The 21,513-nt window shown below is 41.4% G+C and overlaps 1 long non-coding RNA gene across 1 annotated transcript; it reads right to left on the reverse strand.

Annotated features, from left to right (window-relative positions):
• Positions 1-900: 900 nt before the first annotated feature.
• LOC147752666 (uncharacterized) lies at positions 901-5,153 on the reverse strand. The gene is made up of 2 exons (XR_015313508.1): positions 5,007-5,153; positions 901-2,475 (listed from the first exon to the last, which is right to left on the reverse strand). It is a non-coding gene; the product is annotated as an uncharacterized LOC147752666 (long non-coding RNA).
• Positions 5,154-21,513: the final 16,360 nt, after the last annotated feature.

Here is a 21,513-nt window from a genome sequence, read left to right on the forward strand (position 1 = left end):
AGTGCAGGCCGGCCCGCGAGGAAGTGCCGCATCTTTTCTATGAACGAAATGAACCATTGTATTTGTTTTTTTTGCCATATTCTGAGTGCTCCGACGAATGGAAAAAACAAAACGTTCGCTTTGGTATCTGTGATAGGGCGGCAGCGCAGCGGATTTCGATAATAGCAAGGAGAACACGGGCCTGTAATTTGAATGCTTGAAGGATTTCTGGTACAAAGGGGATTTTCTCGACACTGTTCCACCACTTGCTTTAGAATGTGCTATTACACATAAGCATTGACATTTCCTCGAGAGATAAGCTTCGGAATTTTGCAGGGTAAGTCCAGGCAAAGCGTTCGCCCGAAAACTTGGCCACAAACCTTAACTGGACATTTTCGTAGCCTATATCTTGACTGAGCCTACCAGAACTAACACCGCCGTAAGTTTATTGACTAAGCTTAGGTTGTGCAGTTCAGCGATACACTAAAATACTACCGCTGATTCGCACAGCGCGGGGCCTTTCTGAGTGGTAACTGTCGCGGAAATTGGTCCGCATCTACGTTACCAAAACAGCATAAGAATACAGAGGTCCTTTGGCGTTATAGCTCGCCCAGACAGCGCTCCGTACACAGGAACAAAATGCACATGGTGTACACACAAGAAACAAATACAGACTTTCTAGGATAGCCGCCCACCGCGGAATACATAACCAGCGGAAGGCGATATTTTCTTTTCGTACGGTCATTAATACATTGTCGGGGCCGAGGTCGTCACTTCATATTGTGAACTCCCAATTTCAGCAAAAGCTTTAGAAGTTCGATGTGTTCTCGATTCGCATTAACTTCAGAATACTCTATCGATTGCTATATCACTCATCCATGAGGCGCTTTAGTAAAGTTTAATATAGAGAAAAATCAACTGTTAATTCTGGGTAACATTTTATTAGTTAGGAATACTCTGATGGGTATAGAAACTATTGTAAATACTATGTACCTTTATCTATCTAGCTTATGTAGTAAACTAGAACCCTTTGACTAGAATTAGAACTAAACTCCGACTGTATTTTGCAGAAGTTACAATTTACTCAGACGTTTCCAAGGTATCTAACGCTTGTCAAGTTCCTTTGTAACGGATGGGGGTTTATTGACTACGATTTTATAAATTGAATGTAAAACTAAAGCCTATGAGGAATAGTGATGTTTTTCGATGAAGCTCTATTTTTCTTACTGCATTTAAGTTACAAAAAGCTGGTAGCTAATTAAAGGCACTCGTATTTTTCAATGCGAACTTTACACTGTGTGTACAGTTTCCGTAGATAACTTCAATTCGTTTTTCAGTTACTAGTGGGTGTACAATTTGGCCATTGATTTTGGACATTACGTAAGTAAGTTCATAGCTGCCAAACAACGTTATCGATTTAGAAAAGAGAGCAGCCATATTTGTTTAGAAACTGCACGGCCACACTACCTGCCTGTTAAAGGCTTCTGCCTGTGGCCAGGTTGTTCAAACCTATAGCTGTTTACCACCACGAAAATTTAGACAAAACACAAAAATAGCGGCTAGTTAGTTAAAAATGTATTTGTTTTCATACCTAAAATGTATAACAAGCAGTTCTATTATATTTACGCGTATCTTTGCCACACATATATTTACCGCGAGAGATATATATTGCATTACGAGGGTACCTCATACAGGTATATTTACGGTAACCCATTACAAAGTCCATAAATCTCAATGCTTGTTCAAATTATTTTTCCAGATCGGCAAAATTTAACAGTGCTGATGTTGTGTTTTTTTTTTGACATTGTAGAAATCTTGCGCGCACTCCAAATATCTATTGATTTTAGTTGGTCGGTAACAGGCCACCCATCAAGCAGTCATAGCAGGTTTATGTCGTTGGAGCGATAGTCCCCTTTCTGACGCAGCGGAAACTTTACACTCCCTAAATAAATAAAATATCGTTATAATACGTTATGGTATATCGCTATATAGGACCGGGTAGATTTGAAGAAGTCTTATTTTGCCTCCGCTGTGCCGGGCGAAGTAGATATTTTGAGAAGACCTCTGTTTAATTTACAACTTCTAGTAGGGGCTATCACCTTTCCAGCAACGCCGAGCGAATCGATGGTCGCTACCGCTACTGCTACGGTGCTGCGTTGCTTTAACTTCTTGACGTTTTTAGGTACTTGGCGGTTTCGCAGTGGTTGTAGCTGGCGTTTAGTTTTGACAGATTTTTTTTCCGTTCGGCCCGGGCGACACCACGAACGCTTGACTGCGCCCGTCGTCCACGCAGCAGTTCATTGACCATGGGTCGTTAACCAGCGGGGTTTTTGCAGCGTGCAGTGTACACTGGAACAGTGCGCAAGGGGTCATCTAGTCGACTTTACACTACGAAACGTTTGTCTTTCCGGGAATAGAAGGCCTACTTTCAGAATGATAAGTATCCATTCACAGATTCGCTGCGACATATCCACCGAGTAGCACCGGAAAACATCACTGCAACAAAACAGTCCATCAATGCACAGTATCTCTCTAAGGTCAACAAATTTAAAAGGAAATGGCTAGAATGGAAGGAGCGCCGGGACGAGTGTAGTATGTTTGTCGAAATTTAAGTTTCAGTCATCCGTCATATTTTTAATATGACAACCCCGAGTATTCCGTTATCCTGTTTTGTCCGATAGCGGCAATGGCGTCTAGAGTAGCAGACCATTACCTACAAAGGTAGAAAAATGAGCTTTGGATAGTTTACCCGTTCGAGAAAGCGTGCCTCTATAGCTGTTGTATTGTCCCTTGTTATAATGGTGCAATACCCGCATGGGTCGAACCACACACTCTAACATATTGAACGTTTATGAAACCTTCATATGCATTCTAGCTAATATTATTATATTTGTTTACTAGCCTTCCGCGAGATTTGGCTAGATTGTGTGTTTTTGCAAGCCCAAATCATGGCTTTTATTGTATCACGGTATGTGTATATATATGTAAATTTACATATCCGTATATGTGGCTTCAATCTTTCTCCCAATTTTTATGCGCAAAGGGATTAAGTGCCAAGAGGCTTATAAAAAATAAATAGGAAGGTCGATGCTAGAATTATTCGTTTAGCCGAAGTACATCTTGAATCTGCGTCTATGAATGATGCTTTGCAGTTCTACCCATGCGTGCCTTCAGCATTGTCTTGAATTTAGCCAGCCCGACCGACTTCTACCCCAGCGAGTGAGAGAGACAAGGTCCAATCAAACAGCTTATTGTAGCCAACAGCAACGTCTACTTGAAACGAGAATTAAAAGTTTGAAAACGAGAAACTCGAGTCAAGTTGAGAAAATGCTTTGACGGTCTAAGTTAAATAGAGTCTGTAGGCCGAGCTGGTGTGAGTGAGTATAAGGCGCCACTCAACAGTAACACGAGTGTCTCCACGTTGGCCTTCGACTCCACCTACAAAAACTTGCTATAAGAATGTTCTAAACCACGCCAAAAAAAAAAAAGTATAATCCCGAATGGAAATTGGAAAAATGTTGTGGTGGTCGACCCATGCCAGTCCGAAGTGAATATTTCCAATTGATAGGTTTACATACGCATTGATTATTTTTAATACAAGTTACTAAAAAGAACGTAGAAGGACACTTCCCGTTGCTTCACATGTGTTTTACATGACCAAAACTATCCTAGGTGCTTTCGAAGAAAATTAAAATAATGCATTCTCTGTCCACTATCTATGCAAGCCTACATTGGACTTACACCCAACAAAAAAATTTTAAAATTAGCCCCTATAGACACTAACTCCCACTTTGTGGCACAGGAAACTTCCCTTGAAAAGATAATAAGGAGAGCTAAGTCGGTTATGAGTGTATAGCATCGCATTCGAAGCGTTCTACTACTAGAATAATTACTACGAAGGAATATCCTTTGTACCTACTCCTAGATTCAAGCTGAAACAGCTTGGAGGAATATTCAGGGGCTGCTAATAGAAGCTGTCCACGAGCAAGGAAAGCCTACTCGTCTTACTGATACATCGACTGCCCTAGACTTAATACAATTTCTCTCCAACTAAACTGTTAAATGTAATGCAGTTACTAACGATTAGTCAGCTCGTGACAACAAAAGTCCGACCAGTGAGAAAATAGAGAGCGGGGAAAAATGAAATATACATTGGGTTCAACACTCATCTTCGGTCACATTTTCTGCCATAGTATCCTTTGTTGAATCCATCTCTGAAAGCAAGGGGCTAGTGCTGAAGCAGTGTCGGTCAGCTCAGTATTGGACTATATATTTGACTCTGCTATGACCAGAAGCAGCTTGTGAGACCGTGGCTCTACTATACGCTATCTACTATGATAGACACGGCCGCGATTCGAGCCATCCGCAGCGTTCAGCTCATTCCTAGCTCGCTCCTATGTTGTATCTTGTTCTATTTCGTATAGCGAAAGAACCTCTGCTTTGGGGTGTTTCAGTCAGAATACTTCACAGCTGTCAACAGTAGCAAATGAACCACCGCAGCTGCGCCGAACTGCTGTGCCTTTCTATTTTCTGTGCCTACAAGCGACCGAGCGACTAGCCAACTGCCGTTTGTAAAGTGGGCCGCATTGGGGCACGAACTGCTCCGAGAGCAACAAAACGCACGTTTTCTAAAATAACTGTGAATATGATCAATAGTCAGGATTGCCCACTGACCTTAGAAGTTTATGTGAAATAAGGCCTCGGAACTTTTTTTCATAAAACTCGTCGCACGCCCTAAAATAGTTCTCACGGATCATGTGAGGGTAAACCAAAAGTTCCGGGATAAGTGGAACGGTTAGTTGTAGTGGTTTTGTAGCAACAGAACACATGTAGGGCTACAGCATAATTAAACAAGGTCCTTACAGCCTATTATGCACAGGAACGGCCGACAGCAACTTTAAAATGATGCCAATGAAAAACAACTGATTGTATTTACATAAATCGTACTTTAAATATATTTAAAATTCTACTTCAATACAACATTAGTAAGGTGGTCTCCTTTGACTTTATTCGCGGAAATTACTTACCTTTCTCAGTTTTGAGACACTTTTTCGCTTACATCTGACCATCCCGACAATCACGACCGTCAGTTATTTCACGAGGCAGCTTCGAGTAACATTGACAATTAGACAGCCGACTTCAGTACGCGTCCCTTGAACCAGCGGAGCCTTGAGTATGGAGCTTGTAGTAAGGCCGAACCCTGAGAAAACGTTAAGAATCACATAGCGGAACTATGAAGGGGTTGCAACCCCGGCGTTCTCCGTGGAGACCCTGCACAGTGCAGGTATTTTCATTCATAGAGTACGTTTTACTTCACCGCGTTTCTATTCCACGCGTTGCCCTGCAATGGCGAGCGCAGGACCAGGCCGCCTTGGTGGAGGCATCTTTGTTTTCTACAGTCATAGGGTTCGCGACCTCGCGCTGTGCCCAGTGGAGGATAATGTCATTGCTTGCGTGGCTAGTGACCAAGTCTCGTAGCAATCTGTGTTCAACGGCTGATTCGAAATCAACGTACTTGCTGGTCAGTAGACTGCAGGCATAATCTCGCACCTTGCCTCTCCTCTGGTCATTGTCGACGGCTTCAACACCTTCCTTGCCTTCCAGTCTGATTCGAGTTGCATCATTACTTCTCAGAATACGCCCACGGACGTTGGTTGCTAGGTATTTGATTCCATCGTGACGCCGACTTTCCTAGGACATGTAGGAAGTCCATTTGCGACGAACGTAATCAGGAATAGGGTGAAGTTTCAAGATGGAAATCATTTTGTACCATAGGGCGCAGGCATTCGTGCTTACATATCAGTAGTGATACATCTTGCTATCCGAATTGCATCTGCGCGGATTGTTGATGTTTAGGTGTAGATAAGTTTCTGGAACGCACCCACAAAGTTCATGCTGCACCTGACCTAATGAACGCCAATACTTAATCGGATTAAAATTTTCTAGTTTACAGAACTTTCTTTGCGTTTCCCCAGGATGCATAGGCCGCGGTCCAAGTGTACTGCCAGCCTTTCCTAAAAGGTCCAGATACCTTTAAATGTATGGCCGAGGTGCAGCCTTAGTTACACTCGTTAAACTCCATTTTTAAAACAATGTCTGGAAAAACGCATACGACATAAAAGTATTAGCAATTTGAATGGATCTGCAGCGAACGAAATGCGCCGTCGTTGACGTACCGTGCTGAATGCCACCATTTAATAAATTAATATATATTAGTACATTCCCATCCTAGGAGAAACATACTACCTTATTAGTGACCGCTAACAGAAAAGACAGCCGAACCGCGCCGTCATCAAGGTAAGGGAATAATGAAAAGCGCTTGTTATAAGCTGCTTTCCGGCTTGCTGATTAAGAAACTGGATAGTGACCTAGGAAGCGTGCACATCATACCAACGAAGCACCAGTGTTCCGGAGAGAATGTTCCACAGAAGCGGCGTGCAGGGTCCTAGTCGTTGATGTCAAGAGGGCACTGGCCACATTGCGCAATTAGTTACACCTTATATTCGTCGATTTCAAGGCTCCCTTCGACTCAACATCCAGGCACAAGGCTATGCTCACGCGTGCAGAGGTGGGTGTCCATATAAATGTGCTCAGCCTTCTTGCTACAATTGTACAGGAGGACAGAATAACCGTTGGCGACGGAGCGGCGGATCTCTCGTCCTTCACACAAACAACTGGTCTGACAACAAGCCCAGTTTTATTTTCCATTTTACTGAAAAGCCTTTTTGATTAAATAAAAGGATGGAAAAATTTAGTCGTAATCATCCTGGATGCAACGACGCAGTTATATACGGGTCGAACGGACTCTAAGTCCTGCAAGTTCTAGCTTGGCTCCGCGCGTTAGTCACAGATCTGAAATTGCCCTAACTCTGACCAAGACAAAGACGATGAAATTTAGAAGGAAAGGTAGGACAACAGCCACTGTTATTTTGAGCTTTTCCAGGTCGCAGCTAAACCGGTTTCAGTATTTGGGGTTGCTTTTCCCCATATCCGTCCGTTCGTTGGTTTTCTCCGTATCTTTCATGTGATCGAAAATGCAGTTTTCTGCAGGTATCGGTCCAGATTCCCAGAAAATAATGATGCATTCATATTTTTTTGCTGGCCGTACACCGCCTTGAACACCGTAATATTTATACGAAGTTTTGACAGTTAAGTTCAATTTAATTTAAAGATAGTTGAATTGCCGAACTGCAAAGTCGTAACAGCTTAACGACAGTGAAATGTGTGCTTAATTGCAATGGAAAAATGATATGGTGAACAGAAGGAAATTGGCCAGCGTTGCATAGATAGTCACAGAATGAGTGAAACAGGGTAGGAAAATACCTGAAGTAGGGTAACCTGTACTAAACAATCGAAGCTAGATGAAGGGGCTTACTTAGCAAGTGCCCGAATCGCTGTTACACGTTGACAGAGAAGCACGACAGAGCCGTAATGTGGGCGAGCTCCAAAGACAACTTTGCAGTGCCTCAAACAAGACAACAAACTGGAACGGTGTAATAGAGCTTGGCGTCGTAGAGTAACAGCAGAGGGCACGGGTTCTAACCTTGGATTTGGGTAAGGTCATTTTTAGGCCAGACTAAAAACGTTCTTAAATAGAATTTAGTACGTATGTATAACATGAACCATATCTAAAAAAAGAAATAGTAATTGAACGGGCTTGACTGTACGTGGGTAAAAACAAGCGGACGTTGTGGGTGTGAAGTATTGTACGTTAGCGTATAGGCGATAGGCTCTAGATTCCAGTATTGTTTAGCACTGTAGATATCTTGATATGAATAGAGGTTCCGTTAATAAATTCGGCGAATTTCTATTCACTATGCACGGACAATATAGTAGATTTCTTTTAGATAAGTTAGCTCCGACTAGTTTCGGACCATGCGCTAATATCAGTCCATTTTACCTCAAGTTTCGTGATGCAGTATCGAAAACAAAGATCAAAGGCAGCAGTTGACGGTTTTTTTGTTTACGGTAATAATATTTGTAGGGCTTATCTGGAATGATCCACGTACTAGTAATGCAGTTTACCATCGCCGACCGAAGTTCCACTGTGGAGCTGCTCTAAAAATTCAATCGCATTGCGTTATCCTTATTATAGTTGTAGTTATTCCTATATTATACATCGCAATCTATAGGCACTCACGCGGAATCGATTAGAGACACTGACTAAAGTTGTTAACTATTGATCGTCTCAAAGTATTTCCGACGAAAAGGATCGGTCAATTAATGTCGTCTCATCAACCGGTCTCATAACCCAGGAGTTTTGGTCACACAAACAGATAGCCTTCAGCCATGTAGAGATCCAGGGAAACATCGATTATGTGCAAGATTTACCAAGATTGATAGCAGAGCTTCATCAACAACGACTAAAATTGCACACCGTAGAGCACTTTTTACCTGTTGCTAATTATGCAGATCGCTGGCATGCTAGTTGCTTTATCCCTGCAGTGGAACTGAGTCTCAACTTCAAAACTGTTGGCATACTTTTACAACGACGACATGGGCAAAGCCTATTTGGTAAGGCCTCAGTAGCAGTACAGGTTGTACTACACGGCTGATGTAGTAGTTCACGAATATAAAAAGTTATTGAACATGTCATTGAAGGTTTGTTCTACGATTGACAGAGAACAAACTCATAAAAACGAGGCTATTAAAGAAGAGCAATGCACTATAGTGTACACTTTGATTTCATTTTTGGCCGAAGAGCATGATCATCTTGACGGGGCTGTATCGCATGTTGAAGCGAAAAACTGTGACCTTTTTACCTACAGAGTAATAATCATCATTTGTATAGTTTGCATTAGATATTATTTAAGAGCTTCAGCGTGTGTTAGGTTACATCAAACGTAACCTATTACAGTTAGGTTAAAATGTCCATACACACAGAAGGTAGTAGGTTGACAAAGTACAGAAGCTGAACATGGTCTGTTGGAGATCGTCTTATCAAAACAGATTTGACTTTAACATTTAAAGAACCATAAAGCTTCATGACTTTGAATTCCCATGCAAATAGTCGTACCAAACGGAACTACAGAAAAAAAAACAAAGTAGGTAGGCAATTTGTAAGGTCCACGACCTACTCACCACCCACTGTTCATATAATTGGTTTACTTCAACTGCGCTTTGTAAACCCAATATGCAACTCATAGAACAGATCGGATCAGAACTGATTCGTAAGCGCCCTCCGGTGGCCAACCACAACTATACGTTATCAGCAAAAGTCTGTCTATGTGTTTCTACTTGCGCCCAATTATCGCTTGTTACATGTAAATAAATACAGTGTTTTGTCTTTTCTATTACAAGGTAGAATGTAGTAAGCGCGTTTCTTCTGTGTTTCCATTAGCGCTCGCGATATCGGTCCATTCTCTTGGCGTATATTGTTGCCTACGGGCCCGTATGTTTCACTATCGTTTATCGATATTACAAACGCACACCAGGCCAGCATAGGTGTGATTACCCTGCTTCAAAGAGTAACAATAATAGAATGGTTATCGTCGTATCCGTACGCCCTTTTTCGTGTAGTTGTGTTCATTCATTACCACATTCTATGGGATATTGTATTCCATCATGTTGGCGCTTTCTGATGGCTATAGTTATTGAAGGAAGAATAAATTGGATCCCACTGTTACAGCACCGAAGTGGGTCTACGTATAGTCTATTTCGACCCACGAACAGTGGCAGCGTACTGCAAATGCTTTGACTGCTCAGGAAATAAAGAGGGACGTTTCCAGTACGCAGCTGATGGATGTAGCTGGAATAGCGCGAGCCGTTCCTAGGTGCTTTGTGTGCCCTACGGAATAATTTCCGATTGCGAATATTTGAGGCACGTACATAGGGAATCCTTGTTTTTAGTACGTTGTATCATACCTTTCTATGATGGCAGTATAATTTAAGCATTGAAGATATACATATATAACAGCGTAAATCCCCACAGAAAAAGATCCCGTAACGGACCCATTTTGGGTATAACTGAAAACGCAGCGAAAGATGTACAGTGAGTGATTTGCGTTTCTAACCTCTCACATTCATCATGATGACCTATTGTCTATATTCAGCTAAGTTTTTCCATTACTGCAGGCGATAGATATCGATGGATTTTAAAGATCGTTTAGACCAGTCGGAATACTTTCTTGATATTATTCTTAAATGCTTCTACGCTCGGCTTTATCGAGAGCTTGGTCAATATATATAAACTTTTGAACAATATTAAGGCAAATGGTTGCACCTCGAATATATTAGCCTTTATGCTCCCTTTACGCTTATTTATTTCCTGCGCATGTTAGGATTTCGGTTGGCCGGTACCGTATCTTATTTACAAACGAACTATTACCATTTCGCCCTGTCCCGTAACCACTGTCTATGACCAATCAGCTAAATCAGCCTTTGAAAAGGCCTCGCACGTCTAAGAGCAGTTGGATCAACCACCTTCCATGATCGTTGATAGAGCGCTGATTCTCGCAGCAGAGCCACAAGCATACATTTATACGTATATGAAAAGTGGACTCTGCATATTTTGTCATCTTTCTAATCAATGCAAAATCAATAAGTTCCCGTATTGTTTACGTGCGCAAATAACGCACGGAATTTTGTGAGCTCGGACGCTTTTGGACCTGCATTGATAATATACTGTACGTTTCGTTTTTTCCCGAAGCCACAATAGAAACTAAGCAGAGCGCTTGGTTTGGTTAAATGGAAGCCTGCTTTCAGTGCCCCAATTAGATTTACGTTTATTAAACAAATCTAATTCGATCGAGTATATTTCTCTATCCATTTTAACTTCTACCCATAAAACGAGCAATTTACAAACCTCAAAATCTCAGAAAAGTTATCTGCAAGAATAATAGCTGTAACGTTATTGTCATTGTTTTGAAATCTTTTCATGTTAGAAACCTGCCTTAATGGCAAGATTTTCTTTGCTAGCACGCCTGGCTGACGTTCCTCCTTTATGGAGGTAAATGATCTATGGAAGATAAAATACACAATTCCCACAATCTTCGAAAATTGATTTCATATTATTTTAATAATATATTTTATATATTATTAAAAGAAAAGCTTCAAGGCTAAACATTTGAGAGCCTGTCACCACATCAATCTCAGAGATTTTCTGATCGTTGTCAAAGGACACGAAAATCCGCTGGCCGGAAACGTTTCGAAAATTTCCCGTCCACTCGGCGCAGTTCAGCTGTCCATGCAACGTTTATAAGGCGATGTTCTGTCTTTTTAGCAAACCAAAACCCACACCGATATAACTTGTGGTCAAACTTGCACTTTGAATATAGCTTCTCTATAATCACAGTATGTTATCTTTTAAATTCCAAGAGAGATAAATAAACATTGGACAGCTAATACCCGCGAGTGATGGCAAAAGAAAGCGGTGCCTCTCACAAAAGTTTGATCTTGAAGCCGCCCTTTTAACAAACATTTCCATTACTTACTAACAACTTCATAGACTAAATTGGACCGCAAAATAAATATCCTAGTAAAATAACAGGCTCTATTATCATTCTGCCTTTCTCAATTCTAGGCTTTTGTTAGAGATCCATACACAATTTTGTTGACTCGAGTGGCCACAGGGAAATTGCTATACGTTGCCATTTTCGTATTCTAAATAATATTGCATCATTCGAGCCTAGTTTCATATGCTGAAATGAAGCCAAAATGAGATTAACATCGAACAAATAAGTAAACCCCAAAAAAAATATCTACAGCGTCTAGCGAAGGCACCTCACAGTTGAAAGTTCCTCATTAAATAGTCAAGTGACTTTTATACTTCAATATAGTAAGTGATGAACATATGGTCCCTTACCGCAGCTGACATAACTGGGCCGTATATTCTGAGAGAGGCACGCCGCGCGTAAGGGGGTGGCTGTGTTCTTCATGTTGGCAACTTGGCCTTTAGTGGCAGCTTTGTGTAAACTAATTTGCATGCAAGACAAAAACTATGGATTAGTTTTTGCTTTTTTCAGGTCCTAGTTCGGCACTGACAACGGATAATTTTCGGTATATCCTTTCACCTGATGATATGTCGTAATGCGATTATCGATTTTACCACTCCTTCTCGTTCAGAAGTTAACGTACATGCTCCCGCATAAAGGAACAGTAGCTTTCATTTCTAAATCGTTGTAGCCTGGCTCGCGTAGACCTTCTAGCCAATGCTACTATATTCGCTTTCGCCAGGAGAACGCTCGTCCATCCTCTACTCTACAGTAGGAACTTAATACGATTGTTAGATATTCCACATTACGATAGAGATATACGGTGAACGTCCATTAAAATCCGCCACCAGACAGTCGCTGTGACATCATCCTGTGGGATCAACCAAGCGTTGCCAGCTGCCGGAGAAATAGCATATATTAATGTAGTCCGACAGTGTTACTTGTGGTAGCGGGGGTCGTAGGTGTAATGGGGTCAGTTTATCTTCGTGAGTGCTCATGGTAATGCGACTACAGTCCTGAGTTTTGTGCGAGCGAGCAAGAAGCCAGGTCGTCTCAATGCTCATTCTATCGCAGTGTTTGTCTATGCTGTTCTAAGCCGCACGACACAGCGATCTACGTGCAACACTCTAAGATTAGAACAACAACCTTAACAACAAACAGAAAATGAATAGGGGACGAACACAAGTTCATGCCAGGACCAGTTCTCTGCGATTCGGACGAGGACGTAACTGGACCGTCTCTGTACAGGCCCATATTGCTATTATGGTAGCAGCACAAGCAAAAGCCGTCATCGGGATCATGATCTTCATCATAGCCCTAACCAGGCATGGTGTCGGGATCTGTCTTCCTCTTCATTCTAGTGAGTGTTTTTTGTCGCGTGTGCGACCAGCAGGCACCGGCAAAGAGAGCAGGCTTGGCTTTAAACCGAAGACAAAAGAAAAAGCTGGCTTGCGTAACCATCCCATAGTCTCTCTCTTCGACTTCACGCTGGATAACATTGGACCTGCTTTTCACTTACTTCAGTGCGCCTTTCTCGTTTCCGGGCGCATGCAAGGAAACATCGAGATTTTCATGCACCGCCAATGGCTCCATAGCGGTCCATCGAGAATGGAGCTTAAAGCTTAAGCTGCTGTTCTGACGCCATATATATGCTGGACATGTAGCGAGGAGAGATCTGCTTATAAATTGTAACCGTTGCTTACTGCGACCGCAACGCGTACTGCTATATCACCTTATATACTTTGGCAAGCTAGCTCTGAACACGCCTGAGGGCGCCGATGTGGATCCTGCTAGACGGTGGTTTTTGCGAACCGAAATGTAGATGATAGCTTCTCATTAGTAGCTTCTGGCACAACCATGGGGAAATACGAGGACAGCAGCCGCCTGGATATGGGAAAGTAAAACTTAGAAAGGGAATTCGCGTTGCATATTGTAACTTAACCGGCCATTTTCCCTTTCACTACTTCTTTGTCCAGCGTCTAATGATGTGAGATAGCAGTGATCTGGAACTCGACTATATTGAGTTCACTCAAAAAAAGAATATTGATTTAGACAAGAGAGAAACTTCGTTATCGAAAACATTAGTTACTGACGATAAAACAGAATCCCTTAGAACGTCTACAAACCGAAATGATAGCCAGAATAAAGTCACTTTATTGCTTTGTAGTTAATGATTACCATTTCTGTTAAATGTGTAAAACTCGTATAGGCCGTACATAACCCTCGACTTGCTGTTTGAAGTCCGCTAAAATAACTAATAAAAGTCATAGCTTTTTGTTGCTTTATTACAAAATACTATTATTAATGTACCACTAAGCATATAAGATTTCTTAAATCAACAATAAACTTAGTCGTCAACTTGTGCTTCGCTAATTCACTTCTGTATTTCAGATCTGTCGAACTACATAATTGTGCACTGAAGCACGTTTATCTACTCAAGAACTACCAGAGTCCACATCTGGCGGTGCATAGCACGAGTCGTATTGGCCATTTCAGACAGCTCGGACGTATGAGGCACTTCACATTTCTGTTATCACTCGCTATATAAATTTTCTCTTAATACATAGATAAATGTATTTTTATCAATTTTCTCTAAACAAATGATGCTGTAGGCATACATATTGTCGATAAAAATATGAAGCAATCGTCCCATAACTGCAAGACACAAAACAATTTACCGTTTTCATCGAATAAGTAGCTTTGGGCCTTACTTACAGATGATTACTATAACCTAGTGTAGACGCAAACATTTATCGTTGCAAAAAATTGACCCACTGGGAAGTTAGTGATATAAGCAAGAAAGACAAATTACCTTGCTTGGAAGAGATAGAATAAATTTACGAATGTAGAAAGGCGGTTGTAGATAGTAGATTGGAGAGCATACTTCAGTTTGTTAAAGTCGAAGTCCGTTCTCTGTACGGTCATAATCATTATATGGACCGCTGTGTTTTTGCAAAATTAACTAATGATCGTTGCAGAATAAAATTATTACCAAAATAATGTCAACAGTGGCACGGCAAGTTACGAGCAACTTTTATGTCCAGCGATTATGTCATTTTTATTTCGGCTTGTTTCATTTAGCTACCGCTTCGGTTGTGGTAGTGATTACGTGCTCCGTGACTGCTCGTGTCTAAAGTAATACGCGTACGCCGGCTGCATGTAGTCGAGAAGAGGAATCGCACCAAGGTATCGATTGAACTGGGTCTTGTTACGACCTGTGACACGAATTCTAGGGATACTAGTCACTGTATATAACGTTTATACAATGAGATATGTCGCAATACGATCAGAAACTTCAAGAATGTTCTTCTTTTCACGCATACTGTGTACTATCTGTGTGTCGCTGGCTAGCTTGACGCTTTTAGTTATAGGCTTTAAATAGTTTTCAACTCAAGGCTATATGTAAAGTGGATTGGTCCGGTATACAAACATGCTGTAAACGATTGCTCAAATAAGTGTAGTCCGTTCATTCGTCATTGCTAAACTCGCAGTATAGGGACTAACAAAAAACTGATCACACCGATCGATTAGTAAAGTTCTTAATGTGTATGTGATGCAAATTAGTACTACCGGTAATCAGTCTTTTAAGGAGAGAACACTGCGCCAGAAATCATGATGAGTCTTTAATTACGCGCAGTACGATAAGTCCCCACTCACTGTTTTTCCGGCGTTACGTCGACCGGCGCTAGATATCGCCAAAGATAGGCGATCGACCTGGCAGTGTCTAGTTGGATTAGCGCTGCCTTCTGGAACACACAGAAGCGCTAGAGCCGGTTTCCCGAATTCGTTAAGCGCCAGGCAAACGCGTCAGAATCAACGCCCACGTAAATGCTCTGTCTCCAAGCAAACCGGCGACTAGGTAGTCTAGACATCACCAGGCATAGATGCACTTCTCTTTGGATCTGTAATTTCACTCATAATCACACTCAAAATCACTTTTTGTTATAGAGCGTTCGCTGTACGCGATGCGGCGTACATTTCAGCGAGCAAGTCCCCTCTTCAGGGGGACCAGGCAAAGCAACTCTGATCAATAAACTAGATTAATTGTACTATCTTTACTTGCCATATCGGTGTGCATAAAAAGACCGACTCCACAAGCTCAGCCGAAACAACGTTGGTGCCTATTATGCCAGCTATGTACAATTATCTGATAGATAGTAATGATGTTGAGGGGCAACCAGCCTTATCGATATTGTTTATGAGCATGCTCTATATTAACGTGCAAGTCATGGCACTCGGAATTACGTACGATAACTAGGTTGGCAGCTTAGGAGCGATCCATCTCTGCGGTGCTGTGTCGAAAGATCTGGAGAAAACGAATTCGGAAGACCATAACGGATAGACGAACACGTGAATTCAGCAACTGGCTATAAAACGAGTAAAACTGCTGATCATTTAGCATCTATCGATGTCTGTTCGCTGCTCCAAATAATAAAGGATCGATAGGACAGTATCTTGTGGAAATCTGATTGCGACACATTACCCGTGGACCCGGCACTCGAAAGAGCCAAAGGGCATTGGTCCCGATGTCACGTGCTGCTGTGAAGCCCCCAGTCGGGGCTGGAGGTAAACATTTTTGGAAAGAAATAAATATTGCAACATTATTAAGGATAGATACATAAAGAATTAGAAGCCTGCATGACGTCTGCGATCGCTCCTCGTTATGTCAATCCAAGGATGGAGTATTGATCATCGATCGATTTCTGAAATGCCCTCACAGGTCTAAGGCCACTCCGCCAGAAATCTTGAGTTTAGTTATTTAATGCGATATTAACAGATGTAAACATTTTTTATAAATAGTATATATAATAATAATTATCGAATTACCATTTTTATGTAACAAACGTTCGTCGATATTGTCTATCATAGACAAAATTCGATAAAACACTTCGCTGTAAAGGGTAAGTGGCATGTATTCGTTATTATAACGTCTATGTATGATATTTGTCTTCATTTGCAGGGTAAGCTTAACGTGGATTAACACTAGTGAATCTGACTCATGTTTGAAACTAACATTGTGTACTGCAAAAGTGAGAGATTAGCTTTATTGCAGGCGAGAACAGTCCCGCCAGAACAAGCGCATTGTAAACAAAAACATTTTTAAAACCCCCTCAGACATGTTTTCACATTAAGCTGTTGACAATTGTACCAGTATTGCGCCTGCATGCGTTTCATTGCACCCAGCTCGAAAAAATCTAAGGTTCATTACGTAAATTCCGACGGCATGTAGTAGACGACAGGTGTGACTGAAGAGGGAAATAGTCGTTTGTGCCCCAGCACTTTGTATCTCCGACAGGGCACAAGTAGGACAAGAAAATAAAAAGCATGAATATTTGTTTTCGTCGGGAAAATGGGTTGCACTAAATATGTTTTTTAAGTAAGCTATCCAATATTTAATTTGAACTAGTACGTACAAGTTGTTTCCTCTTTGCCCACATGGAGGTGACCTGACATATATATTGACTTAAAAACAAGCTTTTCCTATAATAACTAATCGAAAATTTCGCTAACAACCATAATTATTTTGCGAAATTCTAGAAAGCTCGTAGAAAGTTCAATACATAAAAGGCAAAAAAGGTAATTGAAGAAGGATAAATAGCTAGCAATCGTTACGCTAGGGCAATTTATAATGAGGCATTCTATATACAGGTCACCTCATAATACGAAACAGTACAAAAAATATACAGCTATTGCTTGTTCTAGTATCGTTACATTCTGTTAAACCACCGCAGATTGTTATTAGAGCGCCGGCATATTGGTTGAATTTCTTCTACAAAGTCTATTTCATTTCAGGCCGCGTGTCCACCAAAGAGCGCGTGCGCTTGTGACCGGTATTGACTTCTGCTGTGAGAAAACCCCGCCCGTAAGTGTTAGGCGCTTAACGAGAAATCGGACTGGCGCAAAAGTGAGTGATTTCTCCTTCCTATAAGGTCACGTTTTGCCTTGCCACTTACGTCACCGACCGCTTTCGTCCTTATTGCCTATAAGCATTCGAAAAAAAAGCTCTTTTGTTTTCTGCAAGATAGTATTTGAACAAAGCTGGCCGAGACTGTCTACAACAGAAAACACTAAAAGGAGCTAAAATAGGAGCTTTATATTATATTACAGATAAGGTTTCAGTATGCTTTTTTTTCTATATTCGAGAATTTCACTTTAATAAAATTATATTTTGGAGAAAAGTTTGGTGTTATTTTAGTAGGCGTAATAAGTGTGTGAGGGGCATCTCGTGATTCCGGAGAACCTTGTATTCGGAAAGTATTGTAGAAAGATTGAAATAAAAAAAAATAGCGGGTTAAAGCGTCTGTGTTCTTGTCTGACCTATTTTTGGTATCTGGGACTTCCTAGATATGATTTATAGTTCATCTGTATATATATAAAATGCGGTAAAACATCCCAGTGAAATCTAATAGACGTTTGAATAGTTTGCAAATAGCTGCCTTTAACCTGGATAGATAACTTTGGATTACACAACGATTGAAACTTGCAACGATGAACATTTATTGATGGCATGAAATTTCGCTATGTCGGAAGGAGGTCACCTTCTTTCTACCATTTAACATCTGAACGGCACTTGATTTGAGCAGACCGAATCTCTTTTCGGTAGTCTCTCTTCATTTTTTTCACACCTGAACACCATAGAAGGGCTTTGTCTGCCCCAAGCGGTTGGCGACATACATTGCTTGAGAAGAGAACTTGCAATGAAGCTCAAGTTCTTCTACGACTAAACAGAGTTGTGTCCAGTTGGATAGACACGCGGCTTTGTGGCCAATAGCAGTTGGATATTTTGTATATTTGAAAGTGACTGAAGTGTACATCGACCTCAGATTGAAACCTCCAATAGTAATTGGAATCCTATGGCCGACGTATGAAATAACACATTTTTCTCTAGTTTTATTGTTGCGCATTCTGAGAAAGTACTTAAGGTGCCCGGTAAGAGCAAACAACAATGATCTATATAGCTTACGTATGTATTGCGTTCATTATAATAAATATCATCTATACTATTAAATACTATGGATCAAGAACGATGTTTTATGAACAGTCCAATTTGGCTAGAATGACGTCTCAGTATCGGTTATACATTCGTACACGGAACGTATTCGAACGACTTTGAAAATGAACACCAAGTTTATAAACCATTTTGAATCGTCTCTTCAATAAGTAAAAGAACATAGGCAGTTCTTTAATTTAAATGATTTAATTAGAAGACATTAAAGAATCTTCATGGGTTTCGTTTTTTGAATCGTTGTCATTAGGACCCACTAACAATCTGGAGTTAACGCAAGAAAATGTGAGACCATACAATTCTAGTCATCGTAAACTATTAAGGTTTTCCTAAGCATGTGACACTACAGGTGTCATATCAGAATGGTATAGTTTGCAAGTGGGACAATCCCTATTTAGAGGAAAAGACAGATCTGCACTTTATTTTCTGCAAAATCACAAATTGTCCTTTCTTATTGTTCAAGTCTTTATCCTTCGTCTGCTCATTGGCCCCTTGGTGACGGTAGCAACTGTTACAGATAAGCCATCACCTGCAATTTGACTGTATGTGTATCGGGGTCGTGCTTTGAAAGTCAGAAAAATTTTGCCACGTAAATGAAACAGGGGGGTCGGAAGTAAGCGTCCGGCATGAAAAAGTTTCAGGAATAGAGCGCGCCGATGTCCTTTCTAACAGTAATAACAAGAGCGATTTAAGATTGCTTTGCGTTCAATTAGTGAGCAACAGAAATAAGATGCGTTTCATCAGGCGTTTTCGATTTGACAGGCCTTCCCTTCGATGACGGCTGCGCTCCGTATGGCTTTCTGTCTTACATATTTTTTTTCCTGCCTCATCTCTCCGTCTCGGTACATCTTTCTTTTCTTTTTCGTTTTCATTCTTACCTCTTTCGCCTGTCTAAGGAATTTCTTTCGTTTTTTTATGTGCAATTCCTCTTAATTAGCTCAACGAGGCAACGTGACATGATAAACAAGAGGCTGACGGCCAGCCAATCGACTCGGTCACGCCACCCGATGTTTTGCCGCATACTCTGCATCGCTGTTCAAGCACTTATGGGGCTTTCACCGGCGCTGCAACTGCTGCTCGTGGAAAGTGCTGGAACAACCATCCTGAAGTTCTGAGCCGCCCAGGACGACTAAGGTCGGCTAGCAGGCAAAGTATAGACTCATAAGGGAAGGCAACACCGATCGGAGTTCTTTAGTCTCCGTTACTTTCGTTAAATACTACAGAACCGCTGACACCAAGGAAGGATGCTTTTTGTTGAGAGGCCAAGGGAGGGAAAGAGAGGAGCTGGGACATCCACAAGGAGCACACGCGGACCTGGGTGTCACTGAGACAGACAGACAGATGAATAGAAAGCGAAAATGGATATCGGAACAAGCCACTCGTAAGCAGGTTCCAGACGGGAGCTGGCCGCCAGAAGAATGAAAGGGGTTAGGCTCCTCTTCTCCCAGACCCAGTAAATCTCCTTTTTCCTGCCTCGAACTAAAGACCTTTCTCCAACTAGACAAGGGGAATTCGGTCCTTGTTTAATAAACGATCATAGTCCGGAGAACGCAGGGGAAGCGTCATCTACCAAATGGCAGTAGCTACTAGTTGCCTGAGAGATAGGCCAACAACGGTTGCTGTTTTCAATGCAGATTTAGTCTATGGTCAGTGGTTGGGAGTCGGCTCTCCCATTTGGCTTTTAGCTTTAAGTAGGACAGTGGGTTCAAGGCTCAAAGTTCCGTAACCCAGTACTTCGTGTATACCAAATGGACAAGGGCTCAACAGTAACGAGGAGCAGGCAGCACCTTCTCAAATGGATACGGGCAACGTGACTTCATAAAGAACTAAAGAAGAAGGAAAACAAGCAAGGACGAGCATGTCAAGCAGCGAGAATTGAGAATAGCGATAGTAATAAAAGAAGTCAGACCGAATGGCCGACTCAGAAATGTTACCGTACACATCTTCCCTTCCTTCTTGACGGTCGTTCGAAAATTTCCGTCTCTTTTGCGCTCTTTCTCACCATCCCTTCCAGTGAACCGGATGCAATATAGTTGCAACAAAGTGTTGCGTATTAGAATAAGGGGTGAACTAAAGGTTACTCGAGCTCACTTATTTGCTTGTTGTTGTTGTTGTTGTTGTTGTTGTTGTTGTTGTTGTTGTTGTTGTTGTTGTTGTTGTTGTTGTTGTTGTTGTTGTTGTTGTTCATATCTTTAGCACCGCACTATTGCTCTCCTGGCTATTGTACTCCCACTGACTTGTCTGTCTACTTTCTTTGCTCGATCTTTTCCCTCTCTCGTAGGCTAGTGAGCTGCCGGCCCTCCTTAAAACTGAGCTATGATTATCAACCAGCGGCTCGATCTTTGCGAACCCAGAGGATTTGTCTGCTCTTCACTTTCTTTGGACGTATGGAGTAAGCCATCGCTCTCACTCGGGGACCGCGTGTGTATTACGATATGCAATGCGAGCCGTGCAGGCCATCTGTGTGACGTAGATCCAGATGTGTTAAATAGAAATAATAGAATAAATGTCCGTAATTTGGCTACTATATATATATATATATATATATATATATATATCGTTTTGATCCATTTCGATGAACTTTCGGGCCCTTGAATCCTACATTCTTTTAAAGGTTTTTTAGTTCATCTTCTAAAAGTTTTTCTTGGATATTCTTTAAAGCCGCATGCAAATTAGCAATAATATAGACCATCGAATTCGGGCAGAAGAACTTTTTGGGAGTACATCTAATGCCAAACGATTGGGACAGCGGACGAACGAGACACCCGCTACGATAAACAGCCTTTTGAAGTTTGTCTATAGATTAGAATTCTTTGCGCTTTACGAACAAGGCTTTTTTGTTTTTTTTCGTTTTATTTCGGTACAGCCATTACTACCCTGTAAATGCCGCAATGATTGGTGCGATGTTGAGCTGAAAAATCTGTGCAGACACTTCAATGAACTTGTTCGTAAATATTTTCCATTGGGTGTTCTAAGGTGGATAAGGCAGATTTTCCTCACCTCAGGTTCCATCCCTCAAGGAAAAGGGATGTTTTTCTTAGCAGATAAGTTGATGAGCTGTAGGGATCTTCCTGTGGCCTATTTAAACTAAAGCAA

The sequence above is a fragment of the Varroa jacobsoni genome, unplaced genomic scaffold (genome assembly GCF_002532875.2).
Source record: "Varroa jacobsoni isolate VJ856 unplaced genomic scaffold, vjacob_1.0 scaffold_1096, whole genome shotgun sequence".
NCBI lineage: Eukaryota > Metazoa > Arthropoda > Arachnida > Mesostigmata > Varroidae > Varroa > Varroa jacobsoni.